The sequence below is a fragment of the Megascapheus bottae genome, chromosome 21 (assembly GCF_031878675.1).
Source record: "Megascapheus bottae isolate mThoBot1 chromosome 21, mThoBot2.hap1, whole genome shotgun sequence".
Classification (NCBI taxonomy): Eukaryota; Metazoa; Chordata; class Mammalia; order Rodentia; family Geomyidae; genus Megascapheus; species Megascapheus bottae.
In genome coordinates this window covers 28945709-28955320 of record NC_143529.1, presented here as the reverse complement: position 1 = coordinate 28955320, position 9612 = coordinate 28945709, and positions in this window count along the sequence as shown.

The following is a 9612-nucleotide window of genomic DNA, read 5'->3' as shown; positions in this document are numbered from 1 at the left end:
AACCATTGCTAGATTAACATTTTAGGTTGGGATCCTTAATTGGAAATAAAGCAATGATTTAAAAAAATTAAAGTGGATTTTGTTTTCCACTCACCCAAAGTCCACAGTTAGAAGCTATCTCATTATCTTATAGCTCTAACACTCAGAAAGCTAGTCTCCAAGGTCATCCAAGGTCAAAGAATTTGTTTCTAACAGATCTTGAAGACATGTGAAAGGGTATCAATGTATGGGAATTAATGCACCATCTATCTGGCAAATATCATGTAACCCTTCTATTAATTACAATAAACAATATATGAAAAAAAAAACAGATCATGAAGAAACAGAAAGTGACTTACCTCATACCATCATACCCTGTCCCATGTCCTCAAGCAAGGAAAGCTGGAAGATGCAGAGGAGGGAATAGAATTTGAGTGACAGCTAATACTTTCTCCCAGTGATTTTCTCTCTAGGCATGCATGGTGACAGGAACTATCTTGAAATTGCCATAATCAGCGTTTTTCATCTGAATGCAATAGTTACAACATAAGACTAAGGCAGAAAAAAGCCCAGAGTTAACTAGGCAAGCTATACTAAACAAGCTACTACAATAGCTTTTTTTGTCTTGTTATTTCCTAGTTAGAGCCATTTATCGCATACCTTTTTTGTTTTTCTTTTAGGGACAGAGAGGGAGAACTCCTTACTCTGATCTCCAAGATCTGCAGTATTCAATGCTCCACTCCTCCCCTGATCACTTTTCTAGGAGGATTAGGAGTTTGGAACCATTGTAAGCGATATGAAAAGAACCTATCACAAAAAGATTAAAAATAAAATTAAAAAAAAAAACAGTAAGCAGGGGCCGGGAGTTTGGTCTAGTGGTAGAGTGCTTGCCTAGCATGCAGAAAGACACAGGATCAATTCCTTAGTACCACATACATAGAAAAAAGCCGGAAATGGTGCTGAGGCTCACGTGGTAGAGCTCTAGCCTTGAGAAAGTCCAAGGACAGTGCTCGGGCCCTGAGCTTAAGCCCAGGACTGGCAAAGAAAACAACAACAACAACAAAAACAACAGTAAGCATAAGATATGATCACCTCTGTAATGGAATACATGTAAAGCTAAAATTATTTCAAAATAGGAAGTTTGTCCTTTTCAAATCTAGCTGGAAAAGAAGCGGGGCAAGGAGGGGAAGGTTGGGAAGCAGAGCTCTAAAATTTATCCCGGTGCAGGCAACAAAACTGAAGAGCGGACTTGGCTAGCACCGGTAATCAATGGAGTTACTGCCCACCTTCACTCTGTTACAGCTTTTTATGACTGTGCTTGGTATAATGCCATCAACTCTTCATGAAGCATCTCATATCATAAAACATAATATGAATCTGCTATTTGCCGGCATGTAACAGTGCCATCTACCTGAAGATCAGCAAGAGATACCTGTTAGATTTAGTACCAAAAGATGGTCAAGTTTCTCCCAAACAAATGATCTTACAACCTAGTGGCTAGGAAGCTTAAAGTTAAATCTGCCATCCACCTCCAGGTGTTTCACACTTCAGGCATGTACCTGTGTACATTGCTCATTCCTTATTTCCTGTTTCCATCTCACTTAAATCTCCCATGTATAGGAATGGGATTGTTAGACTATGGGCCTATAGTACTCAACATGGTGCCTGGCTCACAGTGACAAGAATTCACACATGCCTCATCCTGTGCTAGGCATCCTTCCAACACTGCATGAAAATCAATGCATGTCAACCTCAAAACAACTTGACAGAATAGCTAGTGTTCTCAACCCATTTTATAGGTCAGATAAGCTAGACATTGTTAAACAGAATGAATGTCAGCAGGTCTGATTCCAACCTCACCTGTGTTCTGAACCTTCTAAGGCTAAATGTTCGTAAACAGAGTGGAGGGGAAGAATGGAGAAGAGTCCAAAAACTGTTTAATGGAAGATGGCTGTGGTTATTTGGTCAAACTGGCAGGGTTTGAAGATGTTAAAAGGATCCCGTTGTTACTCTACTCAAAATTATCTGCAGCTGGATGTTAGTGGCTCACGCCTGTAGTCCCAGCTATACAGGAGGCTGAGACCTGAGAGTTATGGTTTGAAGTTAGCTTGAACAGACAAATCCTTAAGACTTTTGATCTCCAACTGACTGGCAAAAGCCACAAGTGGAGTTATAGCTCAAGTGACAGAGTGTTAGCTGTGAACAGAAAAATCAAGTGAGAATGCAAGGCGCTGAGTTCAAACTCCAGGCCCTACACCTTCCACCTCCCCGCCCCCAAATCATCTCCATGCTGAATGACACATTATTCATTCTTTACAGTTTAAGACATGAAAAATGATGCCATTAATATATATAGTTTTTTAAGGAAATTAAATCAGTTTTAAAGGTAGTTTCTCAAGTTTCTCATCTGAACTGGGCAGTCTACTAGAATAAGGAAGGTTTGGGACAGAGGACGATGGATAGATAGAATGAAGGCCCAGTGAGGATGGATGAGGCTTTGCGCAGGCTGTTCTGGAGGGCACTGGAGCCTGCATGAGAATCCTGAGGGCCAGAGAAGGGAAAGCATGAAAAGGGAACAGAGGCACTGGAAGGCTGAGGAAGCTTCAGGAGTCAGATGCCTCACCCAGGTGGACCCTCCCTCAGTCAGTGATCAGTTCTGCCAATCATCATGGACGGGGAAAGCAGGAATCAAAAATCTCACTGCTGTAGCATAATCTGTTTACTTCCTCTGCAAGTCCCCCTCCTTTGTCCTCATTCTTTCAAAGCATACAATCGAAATTAGATATAATAGCTTCCAAAAGCCCAGCTTTATCTAAAGCACTAGTTCCCATTTCTTATATGCAGCATGAAGCACTTGGGAGGCAGCCTGGATCCAGAAATCTAAGTTAGAATAATGGTCAGAACAGGTGCTGATTGAGAGCTTTCTGGATACTTTTTACACACTTCCATTTCAACCTCTCAATGAGCCCTTTCAGCAACAATAATGTGAGTTTAAAGATAGTCTGGAGAATGACCTAAGATTTCCAGGAGGCAAAAGGCAGAGCTTTGATTGAGCACTGGTCTAGTTGGCTTTAAACATAAGACTCTTACCAAGTTCTTCCTATTTCCTCCTGATTTACCTAGGTATCTGGGAACAAGCCTACAGTAGCCCCAGCTACTGTGTATAGTAAGGAAGTCAGATTAGTCTTCTAATACCTAGGAGTTCACATGAGTTATGGAGCATCTTGTTTAACCGTAGTTTCTGACATAGAAGATCTGATAGAACCTGAGATTCTGCATCACCCACAAGTTCCTGAGTAAAGTCCATATGGGTGGTCCATGAGGTGCAACTTTAGAAGCAGAGGCAGTGTTGCAATTCATGAGTATCATTGGGCAGCCTTGTTTTAAAAAAAAAAAATCCGAGCCAGATGGAGTGGCTTTCTCAGGTCTGCTCTTAACAAGAATCTTAAGATGATTATGCAAGCCATCTTTGGTCTACACTTTAAGAAACACTGGGATGGGTGACCTGTAAGATGCATTTTTTTTTATTCTAGATCTTGTTGACTATGCAGACAGTGATGACATAGAAACCAACTGCGTTCATGCTGCAGCTTGTCCATAGATCTCTTTGTGTCTAGTTGCTTAGTTTTAGGTCCTTTAAGGCAGAAATCTACCAAGTATAAGCTGGAGAGGTTAAAAGGAGCCTCTAATGTCCTATTATGGAATAATTGTCTTGTAAGTGATCATGGCTCTCTTTTGGTATAACTTAATAACTGGTTTCTATGCTTTAATAAAAACAAACTGTTCTTTGAGGCATCAGAAACATGAGGGCATTGTTATCCATATTAAATTCAAAATGGTATGCAAGTAGAAGTGATAAGTGGAAGCAGACAAAGGGAGGTGAGACCCAGGGTCCATCATCACAATAGAGACCCAGAGGGCCAGGAAAAGTGAGAAGCAGTCTTCCACAGTGACACAGCCCTCATAAGCTCCTGCCCAGAAACTGGCTAGAGCTGCCAAAGTGGCCAGTAATTTCTACGAGTTAACTTAAAATGAGGTTTGTTTTTCCTCCCTTAGAGGCTACCTTGGGAGTTGCACTATCTTCCTATACAATCTGAACAAGTTGATGATGCAGGTGTCTGTCCAAGCCCTTTGGAGACCAAATTGCACCTCAGAAAGCTTTCCTATGGTGGCATAAAGCTAAGAAACTAAGAGGGGAAAAAAATCCTTCTACGAAGAACTAGAAATTCCAGCATGTTATTTCACTTTTCTTTCTCAGTACTTGTCAAGAAGGCCTAGGAGGAAAAATATAATAAACACTATCATTTATTGTTCTGCAACATGTCAGCACGGTAGGAGGTCCACCAGAGGGTGTGTTTGGGCTGCCATAACAAAATATCTTAGATGGGGTGACTAGAAATTTGTGTTTGACAATTCTGAGGGATAGCAAGTCCAAGACTAGGGTACTGGCAGATTCAGTGTCTGACACGAGCCCCTCTCCTGGTTCTTAGATGATCAACTTTCGCTGTATCTTCATGAGGTGGAAGAGGTGAGGGTCTTGCTCGGCCTTTGTTTTCACAGGACCTTACAGGGCGGCCCAGGCTTGCCTAGAACTTGAGTACTTCCTGACCTCTTGTATAAGAGCAAAATTCCATTTATGATTTGCCCTCAAGAACTAATCTTTGCATCACAGCTGCCTCTCCTCATGCTATTCACGGAGGACTAGACTTCAGTATGTCAATTTTAAGGAGTCAGACTAGAATAGAACCAGCAAGGAGGAATCAAGCTGGAATCATGAAGACCAAATGGATATTTCAGGACTAACAATAGTAAGAATCCTTTGGAGATAACAATATGCATCACCTAATGCTCTGTATTTCTTTCAACCCTGTGAAAGCTATTCTATTCAGCCTCTTTTATCCATAAGGAAATTATGGCTTCCCCAAGATCACAATGAAGCAATAGAAATAGAACAAAAATCCAGGTTTTCCCACTCTCTGGGTGTTCTGGCTTCCCGTGTCTGGTCTTCTGGGATTTTTCCATGACTCAATATTTTACAGAGCTGGAAGACTGTAACTCATGAAAGAAGAAGTAAATATGAAAACTACTCAGGGGCAAATCCAGTGTGGTCTTAGTGGCTGCCCTCTTTTGAAATAGTAAATCAATTGTATTTTTTATTCACGCATTAAACACATATGGCCCTTCTCTGTGCACAACACTTTGAAAAATCAAAAAGATACAGAGAGCACATTGCTTGGGGGTCAACACATACCCTAAATGTTTCTGTCCAAGGCAATATGTCAGAAATAAGCAGACTATACTTGATAATACAGACAGATTGGCATGGACTGAGAGGGACAAGTTATAAAGGACGAAGACAGAGACAGTGGAGGCAAATGTTAAAAAACAAATAACCATAGTATTCTCCTCCCTTCCTGGACACAGGAAATGTGATCTTGCCACTTTTATTATGAACTGCATTGTGTCCACCAAAACTTCCTAAGTGGGATCCTCAACTTTCCTATGTGAGTTGATTTTCTCTCTCAGTCCATATCAATCTCTCTGTATTATAAAATATTCTAATATTTCTGTACTAGTAAGTGGAATCTTGCCTTGGGTGTAAGAATGTGTAAGGTCTAGCCTCGAGGCAGTGAGCAGAAGAGAGAGATTGGCAAAAGAGTTTAAAACTTGCAAAGCTGGATCTACGTAACTCACGTCTGTAATCTTAGTTATGTAGCAGGCAAAGACTGGTGGATCATGGTTCAAGACAAGCTTAGGCAGTTCAGAAAACTGTCTTACTCAATGGCTAGGCATGGTGTCCTGGGTGTGTTAGTCCAGCTACATGGGGAGAGCAATAGCTTGGTACACTAGTGTGTGGCTGTCACCCCCAGCTGCATGGGGAAGCAGAAGTAGGCGAATCAAAGCCCAAGTTGGCTGGGCACCAAGTGAGAATCAATGCAAAAAAGGCATGAAGGTGTAGCTCAAGTGGGAGAGCGCTCGCTTAGCACCCAGCATGTTCATTGCAGTATTATTTACGATAGGTAAGATATGGAACCAACCCAGATGCCCCTCTGTAGATGAATGGATCAAGATGTGCGTATGGTCATATAGGATGAGACTAAATGAAATGAACTCTAGGTTATGGAAACAAGAGATTTATCTTTGTGATTGTTGTTATTAATGTACTATGTACAGTTATTTCTTTTCTTTTTCTTCCACTCATGGTTAATCTCATGTGGTTACTGTATTTGACTTTGTTACCTGGTATACTGTATATATACTTGTTTATTTACAATAGGGAAGGGAAGGGGGAAAACAAAATGATTGGGGGAAGGGGAACAAAAACATGAGAAGGGATACCAAGGTTCGAGAAGTAATGTACCCACTACCTGACGAATGTAACTGTAATCCCTCTAAACATTATCCTGACAATAAAATACAATTTAAAAAACAGCAAAGTCTTCTGTGAGCTAAACAAAAATAAACAAAACAACAAGAATCAAAAAGTGGCATAACAATTCCAAAAAGTGAATTGTATAAGTGAACTATTATCATCATTCTCCATTTCCCATGTTGAAGCAATCCTATTTACAAAATAGAATACCCATCTAGAAGGTTGTGTCATAAATCATGTAGGTGCAATATCTTATACATGGTGGTAAGATAGGAATGACGCTGCTGTCTTCCATTATCATAATATCTGTCAGTCTTCCAGACACAACAACCTTATCCCATTGGGAGCTAAGGGCACCTTTTATATAAACACAGGGTCACTCTGTTTGGGTGCGTGGGGGTGCAGGGGATCTGGGGTGCAAGGGGGTTCCATTTATTCCAAGACATTCAACACTGGATATGTTCCAAGAAAGGAAATGAGACTAAATAGATCGCTTGTTTTATTCTGTTGGGGCATTTCTTGCATTTCTCTCAACTGCAGCTTATGAACACAAAGTCAAACTCAGAGTCTGGCTAGAGCTGGCTAGATGCCAGGTCACTTTAGTTTGTTTTTGTTTTTTTTTTTACTAAAAGGAACAAACAATTTAAACATGTATCTACAGATTAAGGCAAGCCCCACAATTGAAGGCTAAAATTAAATACCCAAACAGCTGAGTTAGTGGTGTGAAGTGACTTCGATTTCTCAAACAAAAAAACAAGTCAACAAAGGAAAGAAATGCCAGGTTGGAAATATACATCTAGGAGAAAGAAATTGCAAAAGGGGCCAAATATATGAGACACCTCCTACTAAGGACCAACAGCTAAGGTAAGGTGCTCTCTTTCTTCTCTGGGTCAAGTGTGTATGGGCATCCATGCAAAGGAATGTGTAGCGTGGGTTTCTAGCCCTGTCCTCTCTGTGGGCAGCAAGAAAGCCACCAGCACCAGCCACACACACTCGGGAAAAAGTGAGCATAGTTGGTATTCCCTGCATGTCTCCTCTGCAGAAGGAGGCTTTGTATTTCTAGTCCTTTCCTTTGGGAAATCCTCACCCAATGGCCAAGAAGAGAGAAAGGAACATTTGTGTCTGGGCTTACTTTAGCGTATTCGTTAACCCTGCATCCTGTCTGATTTCAGAATTGACAAGTCACGTACAGTATTGCTCAAACTGTTCCTTTGACAGTGCTAAGGAGAACAGGGAAGTGACCAGTCAAAACAACATAAACAAGTGGCAACTCCTACACATTTCTGCACATTCTTTTATAAAGAGTTTATAACTTGTTTATTTTTAAATGGGAAAACAATGGGACCAGGAGTTTGGCCTAGTGGTAGAGTGCTTGCCTAGCATGCACGAAGACCGGGGTTCGATTCCTCGGTACCACATATATAGCAAAAAGCCGGAAGTGGTGCTGAGGCTCAAATGGTAGAGTGCTAGCCTTGAGAAAGTCCAAGTACAGTGCTCAAGCCCTGAGCCCAAGCCCAGGACTAGCAAAAAAAAAAAAAAAGAAAGAAAGAAAGAAAAAAATGGAAAAACAGGTTTTGTGTTTTGGATTGGGGAGGGTTGTTTTCTTGTTGTTGTTTGCGTTTTTCATTTTTTGGTTTCTTGTTGTTTTTTGTTTTTTGTTTTGTTTTGTTTTGTTTTTGCTTTTTGCTTTTCTTTTCCTCCCTGGAAAACACTGGCTTCCAGACAAGAGACTGAAATCCTCTAAATTTGTACATTCTTCTTAAAAATCTTTTAAAATTGAGAATAACTTTCCTAAAAAAAAAATAGAATCTCCAAGTGCCAGTGGCTCATACTTGTAATTCTAGCTACTCAGGAGGCTGTGATTTAAGTATCACAGTTTGAAGCTAGCCTGAGAATGAAAGCCCATAAGTCTCTTACCTCCAATTAACTAACAAAAAATCTGCAAGTAAAACTGTAGATCAACTGATAGGTAGCCTTGAGCAAAGTATTTCAAGGACAGCTCATAAACCCAGAATTCAAGACCTAGGACAGGCACACACACACACACACACACACACACACACACACACACACACACACACAGACAGAATTGCAATTAACCAGTGAGATATGAATCACTGCATCAATGTTAACATCCTGAGTGTAATTTTATATAACAATTTTGCAAAAAGTCAACATTGACAGAACAAGCCATCTCTTCTGCTTATCATTTTCTCCTTACTAGCAGTCAGCAACTATCTCAATTAAAGATTTCAATTTTTGTAAAGTGATTGAGATAGGAATGGTTGCAGAAAATCCAACAAGCTTCTCCCTTGCCCTCACCCTGCATCTCAGCCCCATAAATTTTCCTCTGCTCCAACTCCACCTTCTCTGACAGACTAAGCGCACAATTATCTTTGGTCCATGTCTGTAGTTGCTTGGCATTTGTTCATTCCCGCTGGCATACATTTATTGAGCAATTACTGTAGGTGTTGCTTAGCACAGGGAAAGCAATGAGTTTCCCAGTGCATTTCTTGTTGAATTGGCCTCTTTTTCCTGTTCTCTGAGAGCATATTCTAATGAGAGAGACAAAGAGTGGAAGAAAACTAGCAAAAAATATTGAAAAGAAAAAAAGTCAAATTATGCAGGGCATCAGTGCTCTGACCTGTCTTCCTAACTACTCAGTAGGAAGACATTAGGAAGACTGGAGTTTGAATCAGCCCCGAGGAAAAGTTCATGGACACCAGGCTTCCACCAATAGCTGGGCATGCCTATTGTCCCAGCTGCACAAGAAGCTGAGATTTATGAGGATCTCCGTTCCAGGCCAATCGGGGGCAGGGGGGGAGGAGTTTGTGAGATCCCCCCACATACACCTCCATATAACAGTCTGTATGTGGCAGTTGATGCCTGGTATCCAAGCTACCAAGGAAATGGTAAACAGGCTCACCATCCAGGCTAGTCAGTGCTAAAAGCAAAATATCTCAAAACTAACCAGAGCAGAAAGGGCTGGAGGCATGGCTCAGGTGGGAGAGTGCTTAGTTCAAACCCCAATACCACCAAAGAAATAACGTCAAAGCATGTGTGTTTTGAAAAATACTGATGGATCAGAGGTGGAAGGGAGTAATTAAATTAGCCCAGGTAACGTTTGACTTGCAACCCAAATCACCAGAAGATTCAGGGAGAGCAGCATTTCAGGAAACAAAGGGTTTGGAAAAGTAAACAGTCTTCATTTCATTTCATATTGATTTCTGGATCGTGCTTCCTCATCTGGGGGCCAAACC